The 14,010-nt window shown below is 42.7% G+C and overlaps 1 protein-coding gene across 1 annotated transcript in view; it reads left to right on the plus strand.

The window, feature by feature from the left end:
* LOC118396267 (SH3 and multiple ankyrin repeat domains protein 3-like) overlaps window positions 1–14,010 on the plus strand; it is a 260,761-nt gene that overhangs the window by 171,587 nt on the left and 75,164 nt on the right. The gene's annotated exons all lie outside the window — the stretch shown is intronic.

Consider the following 14,010-nt stretch of genomic DNA (forward strand, 5'->3'; position numbering starts at 1 on the left):
GGCTCAGGGCTAACACTTGGTAAACCTTTACTCTTTCTGGCTCAGGGCTAACGCTTGGTAAACCTGGACCCTTCGTGGCTCAGGGATAAGACTTGGTAAACCTTGACTCTTTCTGGCTCAGGGCTAATACTTGGTAAACCTTGACTCTTTCTGGCTCAGGGCTAACGCTTGGTAAACCTGGACCCTTCGTGGCTCAGGGATAAGACTTGGTAAACCTTGACTCTTTCTGGCTCAGGGCTAATACTTGGTAAACCTTGACTCTTTCTGGCTCAGGGCTAACACTTGATAAACCTGGACCCTTCGTGGCTCAGGGCTAACGCTTGGTAAACCTTGACTCTTTCTGGCTCAGGGCTAACTCTTGGTTAACCTTGACTTTCTGGCTCAGGGCTAACACTTGGTAAACCTTGACTCTTTCTGGCTCAGGGCTAACGCTTGGTTAACCTTGACTCTTTCTGGCTCAGGGCTAACACTTGGTAAACCTTGACTCTTTCTGGCTCAGGGCTAATACTTGGTAAACCTCAACTCTTGCTCGCTCAGGGCTAACACTTGGTAAACTTGGAGCCTTCATTTCTCAGGGCTTCTCTAGCGTGTTGGCACAGAGGCACAAGTCTGTGTGTCTGTGTGTCTGTGTGTTGTTAGCCTAGAACTGAGTGCTGTAATGGGCTCTCAGATAAGCACAATAGATCATTGGAATGCAGCATTGTGACAATGCACACACACAAAGACATGCACACACACACACACACGCACGCACGCACGCACGCACGCACGCACGCACACACACACACACACAGCGTTATGTTCTAATTTTGAAGACACAGATGTAACTGTTTCTGAGACCAGAATGCATATGTCCGTAACTAAGCAACAGGTGCTGATCACACTAACACAACACAGATTTGGCATATTGTTGTCCTTTAAAATGAAATACTCAATTTTCATGAATTATAAAAGCAAATGTATAAGTTAGATCCTACCATTTAAAAAAACTGACAAAAAGCACAAAATGATCCTTCTCTGGAATGTAATTTGAATTGTATAACCTCAAAGGTTACTTATTTATACCTATGCTTTTTTTGACAATGTTGTTTTTGGGAGATTGAATGGCCAGAATGCATTCAGATTGTAGTGGGTAGTGTATTTTCAAGTATGTTCTCAAAAAAATGTAGCCCATTGCAGTTTATATTTTATGTGTGTGTGTGTTTTTCATCTGAAACCTGGGTTTTGACAACCACCGTATCGGATTGTTCTGAAAGCATTCCTGCAACATTATGTTTTTGAAATATAATTTAATCTCTGACAAAGTAAGCTAATTGATTGCATCCAAATTGGCCATTTTAATTTACAGGAATCGTATCATATTCAATAAATATAGTACCAATGAGTTAGACATGAGGAATCTAGTGGTCAGAACCTGGTAATATGTATGGATGATGGGACATATGATGGGACATACACCTAATAACTGCAATAACACATTTCTCTGAACAGGGAATAAAAAACATTGCCAAATTCACTGAGAATGCATTACATAGGATGAAGAAACAATACTCCAAGCCGCAGCTCCATCCTACTTGTCAGACATAGAGAACTGATATTGTATACGGGTTTTTGGGTGGCTTTTGATCATTTCTTTGTCTTACTCATTGTTAGAAAAGGGTCAATTTGAGTATAACCAATTAGCTTAATTTCTCAGGGATGAAATTATACTTCGACAAAATAATGTCGCAGGAATGCTAATCTTATCTGTTTCTAACTACAGAAACAATTTTCAGAAACATCTGAGATAATGGGTGTCATGGCTTGCTGAAATGACTCACCTATCACATACACAGTGAGTGACGGCTACACAGTTCACACCCCCTCTCTAACACAGTTGTAAAATTGGAATTATTTCAGCCTACATTATGATACCTGAGAAGGGGGTGGTAGGCAATAGGGATCGGGAATTTGTGAGGAAAAAAAGAAAGTCACTGGGTGCGAGTTCATAGTGACCTTTGGGGATAAAGTTTATTAAGACAGTATTAAGACTCATGTGTGTGTGCGCGTTGATATCGGGTTTGGTCAGTGGCCTGGGGGAAGGACGAGAGTGTCACAGCTGACCTCTCTCTGTCCAATCAGAGACGCAGCAGGTAGCAAAAACCCGCCCACATACACCTGCACCCTGCTGACCACACCATCTGTCCCTCTATAGTACACACACACACACACACACAGACATACACACACACACACACACACACACACACACACACACACACACACACACACACACACACACGCACACGCTAAGCAAATCAGTATAAATCAAGATGAACATTACATCAGGAACAGAAGTGTAAGCACCCTGACATTCCTGACAGGATTACTCTATAGCCATTACGTACTGTGTGTGCGTATCTATGTGTGCGTGTGTATGCGTGTGTGTGTATGTGTGTGTGTACTTCTGTCTGTAAGCATTTCACTGTTGTATTCGGCTCATGTGAAAAATATAATTTGATTTGATACGTGAATATGTATGTGTGTGTGTGTGTGTGTGTGTGTGTGTGTGTGTGTGTGTGTGTGTGTGTGTGTGTGTGTGTGTGTGTGTGTGTGTGCGTGTGTGTGTGTGTGTGTGTGTGTGTGTGTGTGTGTGTGTGTGTGTGTGTGTGTGTGTGTGTGTGTGTGTGTGTGTGTGTGTGTGTGTGTGTGTGTGTGTGTGTGTATCAAATACAATTTCATTGGTCACATACACATATTTAGCAGATGTTATTGCGGGTGTAACGAAATACTTGTGTTCCTAGCTCCAACAGTGCAGTAATATCTAACAATTCACAACAATACAAATCTAAAAGTAAAATAATGGAAATAAGAAATATATACAGTTGAAGTTGGAAGTTTACATACACTTTAGCCAAATACATATATACTCAGATTTTCACAATTCCTGACATTTAATCCAAGTAAAAAAATTGCTGTCTTAGGTCAGTCAGGATCACCACTTTATTTTAAGAACGTGAAATGTCAGAATAATAGTAGAGAGAATAGTTTACTTCAGCTTTTATTTCTTTCATCACATTCCCAGTGGGTCAGAAGTTTACATATACTCAAATAGTATTCGGTAGCATTGCCTTTAAATTGTTTAACTTGGATCAAACTTTTCAGGTAGCCTTCCACAAGCTTCCCCACAATAAATTGGGTGAATTTTGGCCCATTCCTCCTGACAGAGCTGGTCTAACTGAGTCAGGTTTATAGGCTTCCTTGCTCGCACACACGTTTTGAGTTCTGCCCACACATTTTCTATAGGAATGAAGTCAGGGCTTTGTGATGGTCACTCCAATACCTTGACTTAACTTTTTTTCCTTAAGACATTTTGCCACAACATTGGAATGGGGGTGGGGGGGGTCATTGTCCATTTGGAAGACCTATTTGCGAACAAGCTTTAACTTCCTGATTGATGTCTTGTAACAATCGTCGAAATGGGTAGACCAAGACGCAGCATGATTTGGGTTCATCATCATTTATTTGAATGTGAACCAGCAACAAAAACAATAAAGAGAAACAAATAAACGAACATACAGCCTTGTAGGGCTCAAAAGCACCAATACAAAAACAAGATCCCACAAACAACAGGTGGGAAAAGGCTACCTAAATATGATCCCCAATCAGAGACAACGATAGACAGCTGCCTCTGATTGGGAACCATACGAGGCCAACATAGAAATACAAAAACTAGACTACACATAGAAATAATACACTAGAACACCCCCCCAGTCACTCCCTGAACTACTCCAAAATAGAAAATAAAGACTTTCTATGGTCAGGACGTGACATGTTGATATGTTGCTTCAATTTATCCACATAATTCTCCTGCCTCATGGTGCCAACCATTTTGTGAAGTGCACCAGTCCCTCCTGCAGCAAAACACCCCCACAACATGATGCTGCCACCCCCGTGCTTCACGGTTGGGATGGTGTTCTTCGGCTTGCAAGCCTCCCCCTTTTTCTCAAACATAACGATGGTCATTATGGCTAAACAGTTCTATTTTTGTTTCATCAGACCAGAGGATATTTCTCCAAAAAGTACGATCTTTGTCCTCATGTGCAGTTGCAAACCGTAATCTGTTTTTTATGGTGGTTTTGGAGCAGTGGCCTCTTCCTTGCTGAGCGGTCTTCCAGGTTATATCGATACAGGACTAGTTTTTACTGTGTATATAGATACTTGTGTATCTGTTTCCTCCAGCATCTTCACAAGATCCTTTGCTGTTGTTCTGGGATTGATTTGCACTTTTCGCAACAAAGTACGTTCATCTCTAGGAGACAGGAAGCGTCTCCTTCTTGAGCGGTGTGACAGCTGCGTGGTCCCATGGTGTTCATACTTCCGTACTATTGTTTGTACAGATGAGCGTGGTACCTTCAGATGTTTGGAAACTGCTCCCAAGGATGAACCAGTGGGGGTCTAAAATTTTTTTCTGAGGTCTTGGCTGATTTCTTTTGATTTTCCCATGATGTCACGCAAAGAGGCACTGAGTTTGAAGGTAGGCCTTGAAATACATCCACAGGTACACCTTCAATTGACTCAAGTTATGTCAATTAGCCTATCAGAAGCTTATAAAGTCCTGACATAATGTTCTGGAATTTTCCAAGCTGTTTAAAGGCACAGTCAGAGCCTTATTCTAAAATGGATTAAATCATCAACAAAAAATCCTGTGGAGAGACCTGAAAATAGCTGTGAAGCAACACTCCCCATCCAACCTGACAGAGCTTGAAACGATCTGCAGAGAAGAATGAGAGAAACTCCCCAAATACAGGTGTGCCAAGCTTGTAGCGTTATACCCAAGAAGACTCAGGGCTGTAATCGCTGCCAAAGGATATTCAACAAAGTACTGAGTGAAGGGTCTGAATACTTATGTAAATGTAATAAGAGTTTTTTAAATGTTATATAAATTTGCAAAAATTAGCACAAAAAAAAGTTTTTGCTTTGTAATAATGGGGTATAGCGTAGATTGATGAGGGGGGAGAACGATTACATGAGAACGAATACATGTTACACTAAGGCTGTAACCTAACAAAATGTGGATAAAGTCAAGGGGTCTGAATACTTTCCGAAGGCGGTGTATGTCCAGACAGTGAGCCGTAGCAGGGAGCACACAGTGAAACTGTCAGTGACTCCATATGTACTTCAGGCCCTTCCCTTTGTCAGCCCTGCCCTGACACTGTTACTGTGGCACTGTGTATCACTGTGTGTTACCGTATGAATGCACACAAACACACCACACATACACACACACACACACACACAGTTATTGACAGCCAATGTCATTGTGAGTGTTTACGAGGAGCAACAGTCCAGCTCATTAAGGTCTGATCATGTATCACAGAGTAAACACCATCAATCAACTGCAGTTAGCACACCTACAAACACACACACACACTGAAATGAAAGACGTCTATGAGAGATTAAGAGACACTGTCAATGATCTAAGACCTCTCTAGTGATGTTCTTTTAACCCTGGCAACATCAAGGTGTTCCTGTTTTTCACAGGTTTTTATCCACAGCCACGCTGTGCAGCAAGAAGGTATACACACATAGCATAAGCTAGTGAGTGTATTGAGGTGAGAATAAAAGAGAAAGATAGAAAGGATAGGTACGGGTTATTAGGCATCCAAATTGGCCTTAGCAACTCTATTTTTGTCTTCACCTGGAGGCCGATAGAAACGGAGAAATGGACAAGAGAAAAGATAATAAATGAAATAGAGGGAGAAAACGAAAGAGTTTTGTAGATCCATTCAAGGTTGGGAGGGAGGGAAGAGAGGAGATGAGAGAGAAGGGCTCCCTCTGAGTCATACTTGGAGTTTTCCTCCCCCTCCACTACTCTCCCCCTCCCATCTCCAACCTCTCTACCTCTTTCTTACTTCTGTCCCTTCTACCTCTCCGCCTGCTCTCTTGCTGTACATGCCTCCTCTGTCATTCATAAATAAAGCTTCCACTGTGTTACACTCTCTTTCTTACTTGACTGAATCATCTTCTCACTCACTCATTCACTCAAACCCTCTCTCTCTCTCTCTCTCTCTCTCTCTCTCTCTCTCTCTCTCTCTCTCTCTCTCTCTCTCTCTCTCTCTCTCTCTCTCTCTCTCTCTCTCTCTCTCTCTCTCTCTCTCTCTCTCTCTCTCTCTCTCTCTCTCTGTCTCTCTCTCTCTCTCTTACAGTGTGTGTGTTGAATACAGATGAGGTAGGGACTGCACCACTCCCCAGCCCTCTCTGAACTGAAGGAGCCCTGAGAGCACACACACACACACACCCACACACACACACACACACACACACACACACACACACACGCACACGCACACAGAAACAAACACACACACACAGAAAAAAAACACAAACACACACAGAGCCTCAGTCTCAGGAAACGTGACTATCCGTCCCTCCGCTCACTTTCACTCCTTTATTCAACGACACTGGTCTGTGCCTTAGGGGTCCACTCTGCTCCTCCATTCCTTCCTCATTCCCCCTTTACTTCTCCTCACCTCTGATCTATCTCATCCCCTCATCCAATTCATCTTCTGCTTGTGATAAGATGAGAGATATCAGTCCTATACTCAACTTAAATCACATTTTCTGCTTCACTTGCGCTGAATACAACAGGTATTATTTCACCTTACAGTGAAATGCTTACTTACAAGCCCTTAACCAACAATGCAGTTAAAAAATTAAAAAAGAATAAGAAGTAAAAGTAACAAAGAATTAACAAATAACAAATCATGCTTTATGTCGGATTTTCTTGAGTATAATGTTTTTGGGTGGAAGGGTGCTCTTCAGACAGACAACTCTCCAACAGATCACCAGTTTGGAGATACATCAGCAGACACAATGCGGACACAGATAGCTCATTTTAGCCACAGCCTGGCAGTGGTTGTGAGCCTGTAATGCTAACGTCATGGCACATGCAATCTACTCATTTGCGAAATACACTCAAGCTCTGCGAGCTTCATCTAGCTAGCTACCGGAAATATTTACAGCAGGACATAAACCGATATGGCTCTGGACGGATGTCCCAACTCTGCCTTTTCCTTTCTGCCAAACTGACTTTGGTCTAAGTACAGACGTGTACGTTAGAACATTTGTACATTGTCAGAGGCAACCCATCTGTTTAGAGAGACTACTGATATGGAGTCGAATAAACCTTGAGACTTGCATCCCAAGTGTGCGTGTGCGTGTGTGTGTGTGTGTGTGTGTGTGTGTGTGTGTGTGTGTGTGTGTGTGTGTGTGTGTGTGTGTGTGTGTGTGTGTGTGTGTGTGTGTGTGTTCAAGAAGATGCAGTTGTTCTCTCTCTCTATTACTGCGGATTGAACCAAGGTTTAATAAAGCGTGCAGGGCTCCCAATGTAATAACAACTGCACTCTGGTTATTGGAATGCTCCCTGTACACACACACACACAAACACACGCAGGCACACACACACGCACACAAAATCATACTGAACAAACACCTTACTCATCACCTTCCACCCACCCACAGCAGTTCCACACAGACTGTAGTCAGACTGTACTCAGACACACTAGACATAGCATACAGTATCTGTAATATTTTCTCTGTCATGATCAATTACTGAACGTACAGTACCAGTCTAAAGTTTGGACACGCCTCCTTATTCAAGGGTTTTTCTTTATTTTTACTATTTTCTACATTGTAGAATAATAGTGAAGACATCAAAACTATGAAATAACACATATGGAATCATGTAGTAACCAAAAAAGTGTTAAACAAATCAAAATATATTTTATATTTGACATTCTTCAAAGGAGCTACCCCTTGCCTTGATGACAGCTGTACACTCTTGGCACTCTGTGAAGCATAGACCAGTGGCAATCTGTCCTTTGGAACCAAAAATCCAAAATCCAAAACACCACCGTGTCTTTGTGAGACGCAGAGTAGGTGAACTGATGATTTCTGCATATGCATATGGAGGACATCGCGTGTTAGTATTCTCACTGTAACCATAGTAATGTCACAGTGTGTTACCCAAATGCTGCATTGTACTGCTAAATGTGCAACCTGTATGCTATACTACATGTACAGTATGTACTGCATACAGTATTCACTATGCAAATGGTCTCCTATGTCCCTGTGGTGGAAAGGTACATAGAGTACGTTAGTGTTGTATTCTCTGTCAGTATTCTCTCTCTCTCTCTCTCTCTCTCTCTCTCTCTCTCTCTCTCTCTCTCTCTCTCTCTCTCTCTCTCTCTCTCTGTCTCTCTCTCTCTCTCTCTTTCTCATATCAAAGATCTTAGACTTTATATCCAGCAACCAATGGCATTTCTTAAAAACCCTGCCCACCAGAGGGATATTTTAAACCTACAAATTCAAGGTTTTCTTTTGTTTTGTTGGTCTATAACAAAATGTTGTGTGCTAATATTGCATTGATACATCCTTAACGTTTGACATGTGCTTTCACAGCATTCAAGTTAAACAACATGTAAGTTTACTTTGTAAATAAAGTTATAGATGCTACTCTTACTGCTATCACTAATTGGTGGCTGCGAGTTCAAAACCCCCTTCGCGGCAGAGTTGTTATTTGAGGAAAGAGTGCTTCACTGTTGGTTCTCGAAGTCAAATAACGCATATGTGACAAAGTAGATGATTGTAATATGTTGTAAGTGTAGCCTACACATCTATGTAATGTAACGACGATTATCTATCTAGCAGTGGCAATTATTTGTGTCGGTCTGGAAGAAGTACTCCAACAACAAGCTCCTCATAAAATGTATTTGTAATCTTAATTTCCAATGCTTTGCCTGCACTTCTCTTCTGTTCACAACACACTACCACAATTAGTGCCTAATATGTAGGCTTACTTTTGAAGGGTAGCTTAAGCCTACATTGTGCCACCCCACCAAGCCATGTGTAGTGAGTGACTTCGGTTGTTTCATAGGTTCTGCATAGGGTATTACTGTGCTTGTAATAGGTGGTGAAAGCATGTGCATGTGATTGGGATGACGAACAGAACATGCCATTTCACTTCTGTCATTATGTCAAATGTAAGGCAAACCCGGACAACACTGGGCCAATTGTGCGCCACTCTATGGGGACTCCAAGCCAGATGTGTTTCAGCCTGGATTCAAACCAGGAACTGTAGTGATGCCTCTTTCACTTAGCAGTGCCTTAGACCGCAATTCCACTCGGGAGCCCAATATTCAATAGTGTAGCTTTTCAAACTGCGTGCCCGGGGACTGGGAGCGCAGCCTCGAGAGCACACAGTGTATGCTACCTGTGATTTCATTTTCTGATTACTTTTTTTATTTTGCAGTTTAAATTGACTGGATATATTCACTGCACTATTAAGCCTAATATTGAGCTAATTATATCATTAATATGCATACACTTCTAACTTAGGCTACACATCTCAAGCCTGTCTGTCTTCATTGTTCTGTTTCACAGTTACATATTTGGCCTCTCCGCTGCCTCGGCTATTCCTTTTAAATCTTGTGTCCCAGGAAAAGCCAGACTACAATAGCTTGTTGGACAGTTATTTTGACTTATTTTTCTTACTTATAGCCTATTGGAGGAGAGTGAATGTAAATAGGTTACAGCATTAAGAACTGGCGTGGAGTTGGAAAGGAGAGAGAGCATCTCAGTGTCCCATCACTATTTTCCAATGGTGGGCCTATCTTAGCACCGATACATCCTTACAAAATACAACATATAAGTGGCCTGCTATTGTACCTTTCTGGACCTTCTAAATTGTCGAGCTATAGGACATTTATATATATATGCAGTGGGGCAAAAAAAGTATTTAGTCAGCCACCAATTGTGCAAGTTCTCCCACTTAAAAAGATGAGAGGCCTGTAATCATCATAGGTATACTTCAACTATGACAGACAGAATGAGAAGGAAAAATCCAGAAAATCACATTCTAGGATTCTTTATGAATTTATTTGCAAATTATGGTGGAAAATAAGTATTGGTGTATTGGGTATTGTGTGTAGATTGATGAGGGGAAAACATTTAATCGAGTTTAGAATAAGATTGTAAAGTAATTATTTTTGGAAAAAGTCAAGGGGGTATACACGGTAAACTGCTGTGTGTGTGTTAGTGCGCAAGAGAGACAGAGAGAGAGTATGGTTTAGTGTGTGCTGGGGGAGAGTGAATATTTATGTGTGTGTGAATGACTCAGCTTTGAGCAGTAGCGCGAGGCTTGGCTGAAATTAAAATGAGCTGTCGGTCGTCACACACACGCGCGCTCGTTTGGTGGGGATGCGGTGGAGCTTGCAGGCAGGGCAGGATGTGTGTGGAGTATAAATAACTCTGCATCACCACTGATGCTATTTCTGGACCAGGCATCGTGACACTCAACCACAGGCAACCTCAGACAGGACACTGACACTGACACTGACACTGACACTGACACTGACACTGACACTGACACTGACACTGACACTGACACACACACACACACACACACACACACACACACACACACACACACACACACACACACACACACACACACACACACACACACACACACACACACACACACACACACACACACACACACACACACACACACACACACACACACACACACACACACACACACACACACACACACACACACACACACACACACACACACACACACACACACACACACACACACACACACACACACACACACACACACACACACACACACACACACACACACACACACACACACACACACACACACACACACACACACACACACACACACACACACACACACACACACACACACACACACACACACACACACACACACACACACACACACACACACACACACACACACACACACACACACACACACACACACACACACACACACACACACACACACACACACAAAGAAATACATACAGACACACACCTCAGTTCAATGCATAACCTTCCAATCATAGTTTAAGTTCTAATGAGGTTTATTCTGATCCTTTTGTACAGTATCTCTCTCCAGCTCCCTTTCATTCTCACCTCTCTCACCATCCCTCTTTGTCTTTCATTCTCTTTCCCTCCCTCTTTCTTTGTCCATCCCCTGTGTATGATGACTTTATTAGTATTTCATTGGGCCTGTCCTTGTCAGCAACAGTAAAATGCTGTGTGGAACAATAGCTGTCCAGTTATTGTTGCAGTGGAATGACTGCATAACACCCTGGCTCTCAGAGGTGTGAAGACTCTGTTGAGTTCCCAGTCCAGTATAACTAACTCTTCACATAGAATATAATGGGATCTATGACCCATTGCTGCAGCTATGACTGTTTCCTACGGCTTGTGCTGCCTGCTTGTGCTGCCTGCTTGTGCTGCCTACTACACATTCAAGATTAGTTGAGTTTCTGCCGCTTTACTAAGTGAAATGTTTTGAAACCAAGTTTAAAGCACTATACCACCAAAGCATTTGTTATTGTTCTATGAGGTGATGGAAACCCTGTGTTGTAATCATCTGTCCTCTGTCACCCACTGCTGTGTACCTGTGGAGGTGATTATGAACCCGTATGAAGCCTGTGGTGGTGTAGTACTGTAGCAGTTGTTGTCCAGTGTTTGGCTGATCTATGTCCTGCTGAGGTGTTGATTGTGAACTGTTTGGCTAGTGTAGCTTTACACTGTATTACACCATGAGCGTTTGGCTTTAACCTCCGTCACTGACTCAGTCCCTCATCTTATTGTTATAATTTTCTGGTTATGCTTCTTCTCTCCTCTCCATCAACCCCATGTCCTATTTCCCTAATTTTCTCACTGTTATTTCTCCCCCATGTTCCTCCTTGCCTTCCTCTTGAACTCTAAATATTTCCTTAATATCTTCTCCCTCTCTCTACTTTCTTCCCTCTATGTTTCTCCCTCTTTCCCTCTCTCTGGCCTTTCCTCCAGTGCATCCTGGGTAGTGAAAGAAACTCTGGTGCCACTTAGTCACTAAACACACACAGCTCTGTTTCAGGGCCACTGAGTGCCAACATCTGTTTCCCGCGGACAGTAGTCATGTGGCATGCCAACCAGGCCTTGGCACACGCCACAAGAGAGTGGCAGTATAAGGGTGACACTTAAAACAGGTCTTGTTCTGTGTGCATGTGTCTGTATCTGTTTGTTTTTCCTGTGTGTGTCTCAAGGGACCAGGGTTATTTGAGATTTTTATAAAGTGTATTTCATCTGCTGTCACTCACTCTTACCCCCCTTCTCTTTCACTCTCTCCAGAGTGATCGATCATGGTCATCTTTGGTCAGTCGGGTTGTGTTTGCGGCACTGTCAGGGGTCGTTGCATGGTGTTCATGTGAACAATTTTCCGGTTTTATTGGTGAGCCTGCCGCATGAAGCACACTGTTAATGTCACGTTGGTATAAATGATTCAGGAGACAGGCGCAGGAATGCGTAATATTTTTTTTTTATTACTCCCAAATTACGGCGTGCCGTGTGAAAGGCACGGGACGAAGACCAAAAAACAGTATACAAAACACAGGGTTGAAATCCAAACAAAAGGAGGAGTACCTCGAATAAATAACACAAGCGCACAATGATTTACACATGGGACAAGACCCGTAATCATCTGCACAATCCACAATGGGATGAATGCCAAAAAACAATAAACAGGTACTCACACACACCAACGGACATTGTAACAATAATCGACAGCACTATGGTAAACCAAGAACACACTTATATAGTTACTAATCACTGGGAATAGGGGCCAGGTGTGCGTAATGAATGTTCTGGACGGATCCATGACAGTTAAATCGTTGGCTCATGTCTTGTGACTGGGTTATGGGGAGCAGAACCAATCAGAAAGACCTGTGGGATTTGTTTCCTGACCCTCAATAATCTGTAGTTCAGCATGTCATCCTGATCAGACGTTGGTGGTTCAAAAATGATGCATTCGTGTTGTGTTGGAATAGAAAACATGACTCCAAATGATACTTAACATTCCTGCACACTTTTTTTAAAGTTTCACTTTTCTTACATACCCAATAGTTGACATTCATCAATATAGGGGACTATAGTTGTCATGAATAGAATACAATGTTCATGTGATTTGAGGTGTTAGTTTGGAGTGACTCAGATGAAACATTTAATTTGAAGTATGAATGTTGATGTGGGATATGAGTTGATATCAGAGAGAGGATTAAGTGGTGACGCGATGCTGTGGGGTTTTTGAGGAGCTTAAAGTGGCTGTCTGCTAATTGGCAGGCTGGTTTCCTGGTCCTTGATTACAGCTAGCACAGGTGTATTCAGCTGGAGAAGGTGAATTAGAGGGGGGGAATCAGCTCCCTGAAGGTCTACCACTTTTCACTGTTGACACGTTTCTGAATGGAGTGAAGGCAAGCTGATGGCTTAGTGCTGTGTACTGATTCCGTGCCAAGTTAGCGTACAGAGGTAGAGAGGGCGTATACGCAGGAGATTCACAATGATGCAGGTTTAAGCTATGATCAGAGAGAGGGATTAGAGCATGTTTCCTCCACCAGAAAGGGTCGATGCAACTGCTTTTCCCGATCATAGTGAACCCTGCCTGTGCTCAGATTTCTTGGACTGGGCGTCTGGTTCCTTGCTGATTTGCTATTGGTAATGTAGCAGATGTGAACTCGGAGGCTAGTGAAGTGCTAGTGCAGTTGCCAAATGATTGTGACGTCCCCTGTCCTGTGATGTAAGAAGTCAACTGTTGCAAATGTATCCTCCTATTCAGGAAAAATCATTTTGACATACCAATAATCCAACATGTTAACATCCCATCATTCTAACATTCTCCAGACCAGCCCCATGCTGCAACCTGACTTTGCCGTAACCTAGCAACCATGGAAGGATGAGGCTCAGTGAAGCACAGCCAGAGTTCCAGCTGGTGTTCTCTGGTGTGTGTTTGTGTGTGTGTGTGTGTTTTCTTGTGTGTGTATGTGTGTGTGCTGGAATATATGCGTGTTCGGCTATTTAGCCTTCTTGTTAGCCTGTGTGTGCTAGGGGTAATGTGTGTGCGTGTGCGTGTGTGTGTGTGTGTGTGTGTGTGTGTGT

Source organism: Oncorhynchus keta, chromosome 17 (assembly GCF_023373465.1).
Source record: "Oncorhynchus keta strain PuntledgeMale-10-30-2019 chromosome 17, Oket_V2, whole genome shotgun sequence".
In the NCBI taxonomy this organism is placed as follows: Eukaryota; Metazoa; Chordata; class Actinopteri; order Salmoniformes; family Salmonidae; genus Oncorhynchus; species Oncorhynchus keta.